This window comes from Neofelis nebulosa, chromosome 2, assembly GCF_028018385.1.
Source record: "Neofelis nebulosa isolate mNeoNeb1 chromosome 2, mNeoNeb1.pri, whole genome shotgun sequence".
NCBI lineage: Eukaryota > Metazoa > Chordata > Mammalia > Carnivora > Felidae > Neofelis > Neofelis nebulosa.
This window is the reverse complement of record NC_080783.1, coordinates 11,833,085-11,849,491: the sequence shown is the minus strand read 5'-3', so window position 1 is coordinate 11,849,491 and position 16,407 is coordinate 11,833,085. Positions and strand designations below refer to the sequence as shown.

General features: G+C 46.8%; 1 protein-coding gene, 1 long non-coding RNA gene and 1 other non-coding gene across 6 annotated transcripts in view; 1 reads left to right on the top strand and 2 right to left on the bottom strand.

Annotated features, from left to right (window-relative positions):
* RHBDD1 (rhomboid domain containing 1) overlaps nt 1–16,407 on the top strand; it is a 175,175-nt gene that overhangs the window by 106,990 nt on the left and 51,778 nt on the right. The gene's annotated exons all lie outside the window — the stretch shown is intronic.
* TRNAR-UCG (transfer RNA arginine (anticodon UCG)) lies at nt 3,862–3,946 on the bottom strand. The gene has a single exon. It is a non-coding gene; the product is annotated as a tRNA-Arg (tRNA).
* Nucleotides 10,526–12,304, bottom strand: LOC131497025 (uncharacterized). Its single transcript, XR_009254722.1, has 3 exons — nt 12,185–12,304; nt 11,525–11,602; nt 10,526–10,714 (listed from the first exon to the last, which is right to left on the bottom strand). It is a non-coding gene; the product is annotated as an uncharacterized LOC131497025 (long non-coding RNA).

The following is a 16,407-nucleotide window of genomic DNA, read 5'->3' as shown; positions in this document are numbered from 1 at the left end:
AAAAAAATATTTTGAATGCTCATCATGACTGCCCCCTAGGATAGAATGAGATGGTATTTGAGGGTACATTTTGGAACCAGTAAACACTATGAATGCTAAGGTGTTTTACAGAGACGGTGGTAGTATTCGCACGTGAAGTTGAGTGAAAAAACAAAAAAGGTTGGGCAAGTAAAACAGAACCTGATTATTGTGGGCTTTGCCTAAAATTTACATCGTTAATTTTGGGGGGGGGGAAAGGTACTGTCTTTACTCCAAATAGACTAAAACAAAATAAAAACATCCCTGTTTTAACATCCCAAAATGTTAAATCCCTATTATCGAAAAGATCCAGCAGCCATTTGCTCTGGGCCTAAGACAGCTCAACATTTTTTTGCAGAAGTGGGCCTTTATTTTTGATGCAGTATTGGGGGTGAAGGAGAGTCATTTATTATAAACTTATTGAATACTTTGCCTAAATAGGGAAAAAGAGTTAAACCATTTCCAAGAAAGTTGTTCCAAGTTTGTTAGGTAATGGCTGTTGTAGCCAATTGACTCAGTCACCAAAGAAAGCACCAGAAAGGGACGCTACAGTGAGTGCCGTTTGACACACTTCTTTTTTTTTTTTTTCCTTTTTCCAGAGCTGTGCTCTACAAACCAAGCTAATTTTTGCCAAGCAAGTCCCCCTAATTGTTCAAGCCATATGCATTTTGAAGGAAATTTAATCCATATGTTCCTGAGTCATTTACGCCTAAGTCATTAAAATGTTATTTTGTAAATGTGATTTCATGTTTGAAGTCGTAGTAAAGTATTTTTAGGCGATTTTCCTTCTTCATAAGGCTAAATTTTTCTTGGTTTGTTTTCTTGTTTTATTTAAACACGCTGCACATCATCTTAACACACATCCTGCGGTGAGACCCAGAGGGAGCCCTGCAGCCAGAAGGAGGGTCTAGTCTAACACATTCGAAGCAGCCAGTTTTCTCTTCGCAGAGATTTCTAAATGTTATCCTTCTTCAGTGCCTGGGCTGCTTTTAACCTGGCCATTTCCCACCCCAGCCCTCTCCCACACTGCTCCCCAGAAGGGTGCCCACAAAAAAGAATAGAGGAAAAAAGCAGGACAAATAATAGAACCAGATTGCCTCCAAGGATAGATTTCCAAACTATGTCATGTGATCCTTTGTTTCCAAAACTGAGTTCATTTTCCCCTTTTACCTACTAGCATTGCCGGCTGGGAGGCTTTAGGTGTTTAATAAAATGTCTGCAAAAGAGAGACGTACAATTGAATTTAGGAGCAGTCCATGGCTTCTCATTCCTAGGGCAAATAAATGGTGGTATCTGCTTAGGACTGAAGCTAGTTGAAAAATGGTTTCATTTCTTTTCCCAAAGTAAGATTTTGTTTGTTTAAACCTCTGACTCTTCGGAGCGTCGTGATATGAACCAAGATTTGTCTGTGCATGAAGCATCCTGGTTTATGTGTGTCTGTCCCTCAGGAACATCTGTTGGCTGCAGAAGGACACCTGCAGAAGCCTTATTTTTAGGGTTTGGTAGAGATTTGTCTGTTCTGAGCACTGAGTCTTTGTAGGTAGCAGGTGCGGCAGCAGACACAGTAAGAGACATTTACCACCTGGAGGTACCAAGATCTAAGAAGTTAAAACTTTTTACTTCTCATCAGTTCGAGCTTGCGAAATACTTTCCCATCTTTTTTGTTTTGAATTTCATCCTCAAAACTGCCCTGAAGGCCGTGGTTTCTGGGTCTGGGTCGGTTATTTTTTCACGAGGAGATTGAGGTTCAGAGGAGTTCTTTTCTTAGATATTTCACAAGGAGATGGCGGCTGTTGATGTGTGCCTCTGACCGCACCAGACGGTAAGCTCTGTGAGAACAGGGATGTCCTGTCAGTCATGCGGGGATATCTGAGGACCTTTGTGGGCTTTTACTTTTGGAAGCCTCACCCTGTATCATTTCAGATGCATTAAGACATACAACTGTGTGACTTTGTTTCATCCGAAGATGAATCTTCATCTTTCTTCAAAGCTCTAGGGTTTGGTAGCAAGTGACCTACTGAACATGGTGGAAAGCTAGAGAGAGAGAGCGCCCCCTCCTGATGAAAGAAAGAAATACAAAGGGACTAAATGAGGAGGGGAGATACTAGGACTGTCTAAAAAGCCCTTTTTTTTCTTCCTCAGATCTGATTTCACCCTAGAAAAGGGGGTCCACACTTATGTGGGTGGGCACTGGGAGTCCTTGCTCCTCATGGAGCCCCAGGGCCTCCAGAGGCTGTGATGGACCTCTTTAAGAGGCCTCCAGGCCACTCTTGGGCTAAATTCAAAAAACTTGCAATGCTGCTTGATGGGCTGAGTTTCCGGCTCGGGGCAGAAATGCTGGAACTTGCCCTCCATCCATGAAAATCCTTCGGGATTCTGTCATTCAGCAAATACTCCTTGGCCACCTGGACTAGCAACACCACATTGACCAGAACAGACTCGTCCCTGGAGTCCAGAGGTCTGTCTCTTGCTCCTTGGGGTCCCTTTGGTGACGTATATTTGAAATGTCTTTGCTTTTTATTACTCATTTTTTGGTTGGATTGTATGTACATGCACACGTGACCTTGTGTATTCAAAAGACAACCCTTCTGTTTATAAACTAACGCCTACAGTGGGGAAGGAAGCCTAGAGCATAAAGATTGAGCACATAAACGTTCAGTTTCTCCACTGCTATGGTATTTTTCTGTATTTCTTTTCAAATCTCTTGGTGGGCCTGGACTTCAGAATAAGCAGATGTAGAACCCTTCTTGAGTTTATATTTTGCCCTCTGGCACTGTCCTTCCTCATGGTGGTTCCTCCCTGAACTTCAACCCAGGGACTCTCGTTCACCTTCCTTTTTTTTTTTTCGTTTTAATTTTTTTTACATTTATTCATTTTGAGAGACAGAGACAGAGCATGAGTGAAGGAGGGGCAGAGAAAGAGAGAGGGAGACACAGAACCCGAAGCAGGCTCCAGGCTCTGAGCTGTCAGCCCAGAGCCTGACACAGGTCTTGAACCCACAAACTGTGAGATCATGACCCGACTCGAAGTCAGACTCTTAACCAACTGAGCCACCCAGGCACCCCTCGTTCACTTTCAGTATTGCCTTTTTGCATGTATGGATATATCTGCATTGTTCTTTTTTTTCGTGTTTTTTTAAAGTAGGCTCCACGTTCAACGTGGAGTCCGACAGGGGGCTTGCACTCACAACCCTGAAATTAAGACCTGCGCTGATATCAAGAGCCAGACGATCAACCAACTGAGCCACCCAGGAGCCCCTAGATCTATATGGTTCCTAAGGGAGCTGTTCCTAAACTCATCAAGGGCATTTTCATTTGTGGCAAGAATCCCAAAGCATATTCTCCCCAGAGAAAGAACAAGATTTGCCTGACATCAACTTAAGAATATAATTACTCAAGAAAATGTTGAGGTGTTTTGTTGTGTTGGAGATGTTGGTGACCAAGAAGTGGGTGCCTGAGGGGAAACGTCTGGCCTCGTTGTGTAAGGAAGTCAGGAAGGTGGAACTTTCATATGCCCTTTTCTACTCAGCTTCCTCATGTGCTTTGCCATTTACCCAAAACTATCCCCATTGGAAGGTTGGTATTTATTTATTTAAAGCTCCATGGCTTTGGGATTATTTCCCAAAGCAGTTGCTAGATGTTTCCTCTCCCGTTTACTCTTTCTTCCCTGCCCAGTCCTGTTCAGCAAGAACTTTTTATTTATTTTATTTATTTATTTTTTAATTTTTTTTAATGTTTATTTATTTTTGAGACAGAGAGAGACAGAGCATGAGTGGGGGAGGGTCAGAGAGAGAGGGAGACACAGAATCTAAAACAAGCTCCAGGCTCTGAGCTGTCAGCACAGAGCCTGACGCGGGGCTCGAACCCACGAACCATGAGATCATGACCTGAGCCGAAGTCAGAAGCTCAACCGACTGAGCCACCCAGGCGCCCCAAGAACTTTTTACTTTTTAATTTTTTTAGAGAGCACGCATGTGCAAGCAGGGGAGGGATAGCGAGAGAGAGAGAGGGAGGGAGAGATTCCTGAGCAGGCTCCACAGTCAGCACAGAGACCAACATGGGGCTCTATCTCAAGACCGTGAGATCATGATATGAGCCAAAATCAAGAATCAGACTTGGGGCGCCTGGGTGGCTCAGTCGGTTAAGCGTCCGACTTTGGCTGAGGTCATGATCTCAGGTCATGATCTCACGGTCTGTGAGTTCGAGCCCCTCGTCGGGCTCTGTGCTGACAGCTCAGAGCCTGGAGCCTACTTCGGATTCTGTGTCTCCCTCTCTCTCTTCTCCTCCCCCACTCATGCGAGCGCGCTCTCTCTCTCTCTCTCTCTCTCTCTCTGTCAAAAATAAATAAACATTAAAAAAATATATTTTAAAAAAGAGTCAGACTTAACTGACTGAATTGCCCAGGCACCCCAGCAAGAACTTTTCTAATGTTTTATAGTTGAACTGTTTTCTCTTTAGAGAGGGTGGTAAATTAGACCATAAGTAAACAAGCCTAAAAGTTCTAGAGATGGTGATTCTTAACACTGCCAGGTGTCTTGTGATTGTCATTGTTATTGTCTTATGGAGTGAAAATCAAATGGGAAGAACATGGAGCTGCTTCATTCACGGGCATAATTGCCACAGATCACATCCCTTTCCAGAATTTGTCTGAGCCTTAGAACAACTGTAAGGCCAGTAGAGTTTTCTGTCCTAAAATCATAATCCTGACTGTTGACCCTTCCAGCTGCTCCCTCCTGAGAGCCTTTTTGTCCAGGTTGACCACTAGGTAGGAGAATGGCTGCTGGCATGTGCTAGGCTTGAGGATTTGAGGGGACGGTGGGGAGGCTGACTCACAGCCTTGCCACACTCTTGCGTCCTTACCCAGTATCACAGGCCTTGACGAGTGGCCAGAGTCAAAGGCTCCTTTTGCACAACTGGGTGTAACAATTTGAATAGTTAGGATTCCGACCCTTGCATGGCCAACCCTGCAAAGTTCTAAACATACTTTGCTGCCAAATATAGGTCCGAAGTTTGGATTGAAATTAGCTGGGCTGTTTGCTCACTGTTGAACCAGGTGGGAGGAGCAGTCCGTCGGAGGAACACAGAACTCTTTGATGGAAGGTTAACCACCCACCAACTGCATGTTTTGCATGTCTGTGGCCCTACATCAAAGAGAAGCCACTGTTCTAACACAGTCAAGTTATGTGCTATGTGAGCAAGACTGGCAATGCCTTATGGCCGCCTGAGCCATTGGATTGACCCTTCTTGCTGGAAACCTTGTTGGAGCCCATACAGTGTTTGATGCGCTGAATCATAGGTGTGTCTGTAGTCAATGAGAATGAGGAGGGCCGGGTTCCAGTTCCAGGGTTCATGCAGGCAGGGCACCTGGCTGGCTCAGTTGGTAGAACACGGGACTCTTGATCTCGGGGTTGTAAGTTTGAGCCCCGCGGTGGCTGTAGAGATTACTTAAAAACAAAATCTTCACAACCACCACCACAGCAACAACCACAAAGTTACTGGAGGCTAGCTGAGGGACTTGGGCAAGTTTCTTAGCTTTTCTGAACCCTGTTTCAGGATCTGTAAAACGAGGGGGGTGTCTAACTAAGTAGCTTCATTAGCTTTAGAAATTTTACATACGTTTAATATTGGCTTTAGCACATAGGTCTCATGGATGTGAATATATGCACTCATTTAAACCATATAGCCCTATTCATCTTAGGCTTCCGTGAGTTTCTCAAGAGAAGAAACTGTACCTTATTCTTCCTTAATCTAGAATGGTGCCTGACACACAGTCCATGTTTTCAGTTAATGTCGGTTGTATTAATTAAGGAAAGAGGGGAGAGACAAATTAGTAAATTTTCAGACAGCCTCCAAGACTTTGCTGGAATTAGAAATTACAAACTCTAAACCAAAATAAAGGAGGTTAGAAGGGATGGAAATGAGGACACTAACTGTGTCCTCTCCTGGCTGTGACTGGTGAGCCACAACCCCCCCCCTTGTCCCTCATCGTCACAGATGCTTAACTCCATACCCGACACGTAGTAAGCACACAATAAAACGTCAGCTGTCGGCAGTAGGAGGAAGAAGTTGTGAGTTTTCTAGTTAACCAGAGATTATGAAACTAGGTGGATCATCACCCCAATAGAACTGACATTTGAGAGCATATTTCCTTTACACCAAATTTTACTGCACTTAACATTTGACTCACAGGGTCCTTTCAGTGTCGGTCTGTGGAATTTCAGGTCTCAGGACACAGTGCTGAGCATAGAGCGTGAATGCAGTGAAGCTTAACCAGGACCTGACCCCACAATATCGTGTAAGTGTTGCTGCCTTTGAGTCCCGAGAATCCAGGTGGTGACTTCTGTCAGGTCTCTTGTTCGTTAATGAAGATCTACAAAAGAGACATCTGGTCATTTGATTCTCCCAGTTGGTTGAAAAATAAATACGAGTTTACCCTGGAAGTGATTTGCATAGGAATTTCCAAGCACCAGGGCACTCTAGCGTCCAGTACCCATCTCTCAGGGCAGGGCGGCGACCCGTCTGGGGCCGAAGGCGTTGTATAATTGGAGCTCACTCCTGTAAGGTCCCTGGCCTTGTACGTGGGTGACCTTTACCAGTTTTAGGCCACGTATCTCCTGCAGGCTGTGCTCCTGTGGCACACACAAGGCCCAGGTCCACTGGCCTGATGGCCACATATGGACCGTAGCACTGCCAGTCGCCCCAACTCATTCACTGCGGTGACCCAGGGAAGGGTCAGAGTCAAGTCTCTTGGTGGTGGGAAGGAAATTGTAGTGTTTTTTTTTCTTTAAGATTTTTGTTTGAGAGAGAGAAAGAGCAAGCAGGGAAGAGGGGCAGAGGGAGAGAGAGAAACTCAAGCAGGCTCCATGCTTAGTGCAGAGCCCATGACCCTGGGATCACGACCTGTGCCCAAATCAAGACTCGGTTGCCCAACCGACTGAGCCACCGGGTCACTCTGGAAATTGTGTTCTTAAAACCACCAGCTATTCCTTCCCTTTAATCAGAAGCTCCATTTCTAACACATGAGCTTTTAGACCCACGCTCCTGTCGGGTCTCCCAAGGTTTAAGCAACGCCAAGATGATAAAGGGCATAAAGAGAAACTCTTTTTGACAGGACCGTGTCGGAAACTTGTGGGAGTAGATGCTCTTGAGGCCCTGACAGTTGGCTTGCCTTCCTCAGAGTGGTCATCCCCTTGCGGAAGTCCCCTTCCTCCTGGGGCCACCCGCTTCTTGATTTTCCTGACACTTTCTCATTTCCCCTGGGTGCCCGCAGAAACCAGGCCAGTCCCACCTCGACAACAGAAACTTTCTCTTAAGGAAAGGGGGTGGTTTGGTACAGAACAGGGAGGTTGCTTGGATGCAAAGACACTGTGTCAAATGTTGTCTGGTGCAGAAAAGCATGGAAATGCATGTATTTCTACACAAAGAAGGAAGCCCTGAACATCTGTTAGGCTTAGAATTTTCAACAGTGATCTACACATAAACTCCTTAAGTGTTGCCTTTTATACTGGCACGTTAGAAGTTGTGGTAATGCTTATGGAAACTACATATGATTTAGAAAATAGTTGAAAAGAGATCATACACATAGGCCAAGTTCTGCCATTGCTGACAGAAAACAAGAGCTGAAAACATGCCCCCTGTGGGCTCTGCTGAGTGCATCTGGCTGCAGGACTGAGGTGCTGTATTTTGTCTTTAGGTCTGAGCAACACAGAAAATATGAATGCAATCACGTGAGTGGGCTCAGTTTAAAATAGTCCCCCTTCGGGGCGCCTGGGTGGCTCGGTCGGTTGGGCGTCCGACTTTGGCTCAGGTCATGATCCGTGAGTTCGAGCCCCGCGTCGGGCTCTGTGCTGACAGCTCAGAGCCTGGAGCCTGCTTCAGATTCTGTGTCTCCCTCTCTCTCTGACCCTCCCCCGTTCATGCTCTGTCTCTCTCTGTCTCAAAAATAAATAAACATTAAAAAAAAAAAATTAAAAAAAAAAAAATAGTCCCCCTTTCAGGGGCGCCTGGGTAGCTTAGTCGGTTGAGCGTCCGACTTCAGCTCAGGTCATGATCTCACACTCTGTGAGTTTGAGCCCCACATCGGGCTCTGTGCTGAGCTCAGAGCCTGGAGCCTGCTTCGGATTCTGTGTCTCCCTCTCTCTTTGCTTCTCCCCCGCTCATGCTCTGTCTCTATCTGTCAAAAATAAATAAACATTAAAAAAAAATTTTTTTTAATAGTCCCCCTTTCCACCCTCACCGGCATGGCCAACTTGACTGGTCAGAAGTCTCGACTGTTTGGAGACTAAAAGCAGCATGGATTGGAACAGGGATGAAACCTCCCAAGCCTTTGGCCCAAGGGACACTGTGAAGGTGTCACAAAACTGGCCACCATCCCCGTCAGGGCAGCCCAAATATAGCTCCCAGGCAGAGCCTGTGGGGACAGCCTGTAGCTGTCTGCTCATCCTGGATCTTACACAGACATCCCCCCGCACCCCGCACCCCAGAAACACCATTAGACAAGAGAAGTGAGGGTGCCAAGTCATCAGCTTCCAAACCCAGCCAGTGTGATGCGTGGAAGCAGCGTGTCCTCAGCGACAATTTGTTGTAAATTACTAAGATGCATGAGCCTGACCCACAACCTCACCCCCACCTTCTCCCCAACTTTGATGACGGCATCCTCACTGATGCAGAATGTGCTCAGATAGAGTGCCACCTCCACCTAAGCTCTTCTAGAACATTCTTCTCCCTGAAAGGAAGTGAAAAGAAACCAGTCTGAACTCATAGATCAGGCTACTGTCTCGTTTTGGCAGGGGAGGAGGGTGCAGGTAGAAAAGAGGATTAGGAGCAGTTGCCTGGTACCTAGGCGTTGCTTCTAAACCACAAGCCTGGAGACACAAGCAGCCTACTGGAGGGTGTCCGGAGCACAGACTTCCGGCCCGGGGTGTGCAGGCCACAGCGATAAGCCTCACTGACCCCCATACCGTTCTCGTAATTTTGTTTGCCAGCTGGCCATGTTGCATATATAAAACGTGTGGCTTCACTCATTCTGCCCCCCGCCCTTTAAAAAGCCATTATCTTCTTCTCCGAGGCCCCAAACCAGTAGGGCACCCAAGAGAGGCCTCATGTTTACTACAAGATTCAGGTTCCTAGCCCCCTGGTAGGAAGGCTGGCCTGACGAATTAGATGCAGAAAACAAGCCACTGCTCTCCTGAGGCCGCTGTCTTTGGGGAGAAGGGACTTTTTTGCTCACTTGGTTCTGTGCCTTTGTTTTCAAAATGAGGACTCGAGGCCCAGTGAGGCCTAGGACCATCGCTGGAATTTGCATCTCAGTTTGGACTTCTGTCCGCCCTTCGGCTTCTGCTCCCTCTGTTGTGTTTTGCATTCAGCACAGTCTTCTTGCCTTTAGGACTGCCTCTCCTTTTCCTCTGTAAACATCAATATGAAGTATATTTGCTTTGCTTTTCAGCCTTGCCTGCCCTCTGTGTGTCCAAAATAGCCAGCTGGAATTCATGAGAATGTTATGTCTTCAGATGTTTATAATCCAAAAGAATCCCTTATGGTTTTTTTATAATAAAACTACTTGGATGTCGGTATTTTATGTTGGAAAGGCGAGCCAAGTTCACAATGCAGCAATTACAATGCAATGCATTATGTATAATTTGTAGCGCGCCCCAGGAGCAATGGTAAACCGTGAAATGCCGTCCTGGCCCCACAGCATAATTAGCAGGATCAAACGCTGTGCACAGAGAAGCACAATGGTTGTCGGCCGAGGTCAATAAAAGTAAGGAAAAGTTCTGATAAAAGCAATACACCCCAAATTATAGAAAGAGCAGCCCCTATATCAGGCTGCAAATATGTCAAAAGCCTTCACTGCTAATTGAAGAAACCTTTTGAGGTTTAACAGCTCATAAATTTGCGCTGGGAATGCCCTATTGTTCTGAGGTTATAAGTCTTGTCTTTGAAATTTAACAGTTGTACTTTTATATTGCATTTCTCCGAGAGTGCCATTGTAAACATGAAGGGTTTGCATTTTAACATAAATTTGAACAATGTGGTTTTAAAAGGGTTCGCCACATCAAAGGGAGGATGTTTGGGCATGTTTTATAAATTCTTTTTTCTGTAGTATTTAAAGCTACAAATGACTCATAGAAGTATGTTCCATTTATATCAGTCATGTTGGTATAGTGTCCTCACCGGAGCTTTTACTGCCCTTATTTTTTTCTAACCTAAGAGTGTCTGAAAACCCGTCTAGGCCCTTTGCCAAGTCAGTTGCCCTTAATCTGCTATCTTCAGACCCATAGAAACAATTCTGGAAATGTGGTTATAGTTGGGTCTAAATAGCAACAAATTTTGTGCCTTTTCATGGTCATCTTTTTTTTTTTAACTCAAAATATCCACTATATCAACTTGCAATTTCTTCTTTTTTTTTCATGTACCATTTATGGTCCCTCCTGTACCCTCATAGCCCCCATTGAAAAACAAAACAAAACAAAACACTGATTTTTTTTTTTTTTTTTTGCTGAGCCACTGGTTGAAGTGGAGAAAGTTGGATGTTAAAGGGAGAGATGTGGGTGCCGGTTAAAGGGAGATGGGTGGGTGCCTCATGGAGGACAGAGAACACTGGGCTCAGATCCAGCCCCTCGTGTCCAGGCTATATTATGTGCTGGCTCTTGAGGCCTCAGGAAGTCACACACCTTCTGGAGCCTCAGTTTGGCCATCTGTGAAATGAGGACAGTAGTTACTACCCTACCTCCTCCCTCCCTCCCTCTCTCTCATTCGTGCATCGGCTCATTTATTTATTCATCCCTGGAGAGAGAATGTGAACACAACCTCTCCCTGTTCTTACCCCGCAGAGCTCAAAGCCCAGTGAGAACCCACATTATTGAAATAATGAGTCCTGTCCACTTACTAATGGGGGCACGGTATGCTTTTGAAGGAAGGGGCCATGTTCCTGTGAGAGCTTAGGACAGAGGACCCTCACTGAGGGTTTGGGGTGGCGGGGGAGAGGGGTTGGGCACAATTTCCTGGAGACACGGTGTTTGAGCTGGTTGTTGGAGGAGGGAACTGGTGAGTGGGAGGTGACAGGGCAAGTGTACTGGACTGGGTACAAATTTTGATGTTTGTACTTAAATAAAAGGAAACCCTTGGCAGGCAGAGGATGAACTTGATGAGGCACGTGCTTTCCAGAAGCTCTCCCTCAACTGTGTGTGGAATGGCTGGTAGGAGGACCAGAGACAGTGTGGGGAGATCACTTAGAGGCTCAGATGCCAGTCCGGGCTCACGAAGCAGGTGGCTCAGACAGGGTTGGTGACGGGGAAGATGGAGAGGAAGGGAGGAGTTTGGGAAATGTTCGGGTTAAAATGACAGGATTCGGTGAGGGGCCCAAGAGGGGCAGGTGAGGAAGAAGGAATAGTCTCGGATGACTAGGGTCTGGGTATGTGTGACTAACTGGCTGTATGGTGGGGACATACCCAGGATGGGGCAGCCTGGAAGAGGGGTTATTAGTATAATAATCAGGAGCCACTTACCTGTGATTGTTTGGGGCCAGGTGGTGAAACTCTTCAATTCATTCATTTCTGAGCACATCTGTGAAGCAGATTTCTGCCCTGCACAGATAAGAACATCAGGTCTGTCTGGCTCCAGAAATCATTCCCTCTCTCTGTCCCCTGCCAGAGCCACGTGGCAGAAGGGCACTTCAGTGAAACACCAGTGTCCACTGCGGGTTTGACTAGGGAGGTGTAGGTTATGCAGGATGAAATGCCTAAGAGAGAAAATAAGACGGGGCGCCTGGGTGGCTCAGTCGGTTGAACGTCTTTCAGCTCAGGTCATGATATCACAGTTCCTGACATCCAGCCCCACTTTGGGCTCTGCACTGACAGCACAGAGCCTGCTTGGCATTCTCTCCCTCTCCCTCTGCCCCTCCCCTGCTTGTGCATGCACACTTGCTCTGGCTCTCAAAATGAATAAACTTAAGGAAAAAAAAATTAGCCAGGTAGTAGGAACAGACCGTCGAGAGTCCTGACTCCTGGTTCTGCCCCCGTAGCTGCACAAAACGGGAAAACCATTTATCCTCTCTGCACTTCTGTTTCCCATCTCCAAAATGAGCCGACTGGATACCACCACCCCAAATGACCCCCATCCCTTCTCTGAAAACCCATGATTTTTACTATGGACTGGATGCATCTCACCCCGAATCTCCTGTCCACACTTGACTGACTCCTCAGAGCTTCCTTCTTAAAACCATAGACAGGCCTTCCAGCACTAGCTTTTAATCTGTCCGCAGCATGCACAAGATACTTCCAAAGAGGCTCAGAGAGCAACATAGTCCTCCCCTTCATCTAGCTCCTCTGTTTTCCAAGATAAGCCAAATTCTAGACTCCTAACTTGGCCAGTGAAGTTCAAAAAATTTAGTCCCAAGGTCTCCCTTAATGTTCATAAAGTAAGTTTTATTTTCCTAGAGATTATTAACAGCCCTGTAAGAGTAAGTCACTTTTTATTGTTATGGAGTATCTCTTCTCTGCTAAGAGGCCATTTTAGAGTCATTTCTGAACAGTTCTAGGTCAGGATGAGGCAGTTAGAGGCAGGCTGTTTGAATGGTATGAAAACCGTCTGAGAAAGCCCCCAGGCCTTCCTGAGGCTGGGAGGGTTTGTTTATTGGAGACGTTTAAGTCTCGGTGTGTGTGTACGTGTGTGCATGTGCACCCACATGCACGTGTCCATGCACACGCACACATCCACACACTCTCTTAGATGGGGTACAAGGTCAGAATGTGGTGAGAGTGAGTTAATCAAACCTAAAAGAACACGCAAAGAGTGGCAGTTAGGCTCAGGGTTAGGCTAAATACCATCGAATACAGAAAGAAGCATGTTTTGAAAATGGCCGCCATGCTCGTGGGATCGTTTATCATGTCACAGAAATCCACAGCCCGCACAACTCCAGGTGGACTCACCTGGAAGAATTTCTTGGCTGTTAGGCTCTGAGAGCAAGGCTCCTGTGTGTTTGTGATGCCCCGATGGCCTCTCAGCTGCCCACCTCAACGGGGTGTATCCACCCAGAAAGGCTCAGCACTTGTGCTCTCCTCCCCTTCCATGGTGCCTGTGCCCTCCTAGAGGAGCCCAGCCCAGTGGTGGCCATTCAGAAGTCATGGTGATCGTATATCCAACAGAGCGTCATTCTTCTTTCATGTATGCTCACCTCCTCTCTCCTGCCTTTTTTATTTAACCACCCGGCACTGTCCTCACATTGTTTTAGCTCCTCATGGCTGTTGCTTCCCTGTGATGCCCTCAGCCTGGCCCTGCCGACTGCGACCCTTGGACACCAGCCATGCCACACCCCATCGCAGAGGCTCTCATCACTTTGTCCTCCTCTCATCCCACCTTCGAGAAAAGGATTCCAGGCAGCTTTCGGCTCTCATGAGAGCATTGAACCACGATGTTCTCTTGGCCATCAAAAATCTCAGGGACAGTTTCCTAGGTCAGGGATGTTTTGTAATTATGCACTGATATCAGTATCTCTGGACATGTAGTTATGCGCTAATCTGGCTTATGATATTTGAAATGCAGAAATAATTTGAATTTTTGGAGTCTTTAAGATGCATTCAGCTTAGATGTACCCAATACATCTCCTATCTTGGCCTGCTTCTAGCTACTGAAAGTTCTCTAAGGTATCATGAATCCCAGAGCCCAGGAAAAGGAATTCCTAGAGGAATTCCTAGAGGAACCCATAGAGGAAATTCCTAAAGAATTTCATAGAAGAAACAAATACACGGCATTGTATTCTTAAGCCTGTGTGTGCATAGCCTCCTCTCACCTGTTCCTCATCCATGAATGTCTAGGGTTTGGGAGCTGGTTGGGGGCCAAGGCCAGAAACCAAGATTCCCAGACCTTGAAATTCCCTACCTGGCACCATGTGTCTCCATTTCTGTCAGTGTCCTCTGGCCCCATTGTTCCGGCCTGGTCACCCTGACTCCCTCTCTCTGCTCGGCCCTGATGGCACAATTAGTTGTTCTTTGTCCATGCACCAAACATTTGTGATACACCCACCATGTACCGGCCACCAGGGATCCAGAGGTGAATCGTTCTGTTCCGAGGATTGGGTGAGGGGCAGTGGGCCAGTTTCATCTACACTAATGTTAGGGCTAACAGAATCTCTGGGGCAATACCATAATTGTATTTGTTATAATCCTCTGGAGAGCCAGGTTACAATGATACCTTACTTTTAAAGCCCACATCATCCAGGATTGAGCATAAACAACCCAAGAAACCACCAGAGTCTCTGACTCATGAAAAATGTGACAAAAGACCGACTTCTATAAACTCAGTGGCCATAAAGGTGCTCATGGCCAAGGCCAGACGAACCCCCAGAATACATTTTGGCATTGCTGTGATGAAAGTTTCATATAATGAGGCCGGTGACTCACTCTCGGTGCTTGAGAAAAAGAAATGCAGATTCCTGGGTCCCACCACAGATACTGGGCTGGGATCTCCCAAGTTACAGCCTAGAATCTGCCTCTCACCAAGCTTCTCTACATCAGACTTTGGGACTTCCTGTTCTAGGGCCAGTATCTAGCCTTTGGTGCTTCATTATGCCATGTTTCTCGCAGGACTGTGACATGGAAGCATTGGGTTGCTGTGGCCACCGAGCCTGGGGACCAGCCATCCCAACCCCCTTGCCTCCCAAGGCTCCTCGTTTCTCCTGACACACCCAGTTACCTGCAGTGGTTGTCCAGGGAGAGCTGGACTTGACCCCTGAGTAGTCGCTGTCAGCAGAGGTTGTCAACCCAAGTTCCCTTGTCCCTTTCCAAAGTTCTCGCATTAGCTCTCCACATTTTTTTCCTTATCCCGTGATTTCTTGGGATGATGTTTATTTGTTTTTTTTTTTTCATTCCCCAAGGCTAAACGGTGTTTTCAGAAGATTGAGGTTTCTGAGTGAAATATTGTCTGATTTTAAATGGGCTGTGATTTCAAAAGTCAATGAAAACATTATTTTGGGCCTTTGCTTCCAGAACTGAAACTTGAGCTGTCTCTGATTTGAAACTCGAGGGAGAGGGAGTGAGGAAAAAAATGAAGTAGGTCTAAATGTCATCACAGACGCGTCTCTGTACCTCTGTGTGAACAGGGGCTTTGAAAGCCCAGGCGAAAAGCAATAGCATTAGGGAGCTTGTCGTTTCTGAGCGAAGGGCCTCCCCCTGCACGCGAGGTGGGGGTGGGGGTGGACTACGCACCTGGCATTTTATCCCGTGGAGCCGGAGGAGCTGGTGGCCCAGGCAGTGAGGAGCCCACCATCTCAGGCAGGGCCTCGTCCGCCAGGAAGCCCCTCTCGGTATCCCTCCAACCCCTGGGGACTGTCCAGCCGCAGAGACAGCCAGACCACCAATTACCAAGCCGCCAGCTTCAAAGACCCCTTCATGGCCCCTCTGGGCCTGGGCCGGCCAGGACAGCAGCTAAGTGTCTGAGGTCATGGGCTAAGGAATTGAAAACATCCTCCAGGGAGGAGCCATGGATGCTGGAGTTCTTTGCAGATTTCCAGGACTCACAGAACACTCCGTTTATAAGTCCTGGCCCTGCACGCGCGGAACCGCTGCATCAGGCACAGTCGTATGGCCCTTGTTTATCTCACTTCCTCCCTCCTGCTATTCTGCTGGGGCGGTACAAGGAGAGGGGGCAGAAGGAAAGAAGACTGGGGCAAGTATAAGTGGGGTTGGGGTGACAGTGTGGACCGGGAAACATTACCGCTTTGGTTAGGTTTTAAAATAAGTCGTTTTTAGTATCACTGCATCCAAGGTTGTCTTATTCCCACAGATTGTGTTTGTTTACTTCTTCTAACCTGGAGTTAGGGGGATACAGACCCTTGCAGTAAAAAGCCCTCCGTGATGCAAAGCAGTAAGCACAGTAGCAAGAGTAGATTCTGAGTTTAGAGCCGGTTAAAATATCCGACTCCGCATCCACATCCATAACCACGTCTAACCCTCTCTGAGTGCCTCGTCCGTCTCCTCCTCTGCTCTTGAAGAAGTCTGATGTGACAGAGAAACTGCTAGATGCTGGCAGATAATCCAGACCATCTAGACAATAAACAGTTCCATAATATTCAGTGCGGCAGGCTCTGTAGAGCCCATCTGTTTCAAAATAACCCCAGTTCTGCTTACGAGGCGGAATGCTTTGTTGACTGGAATTTGCCCTAGTTTTCTTCAGTGGACTCCGTGTCACAGGCCTCTGGGTCCACCTGCTGGCAAGTGTAAAAACTGGAAGCAAACCCAAGGTGGATATTTTTAGTTGAAAGAAAAATCTAAGCTGTAGCTCATTGGTTCCCCAGAGCTACTATAGGTCCGAATCACCTGGGAGCTCATTAAAAATACAATGGCCTGGGCTCCATGCCAAGCCTACAGAATCGGAAACTCTCTCCAGCCCTCGT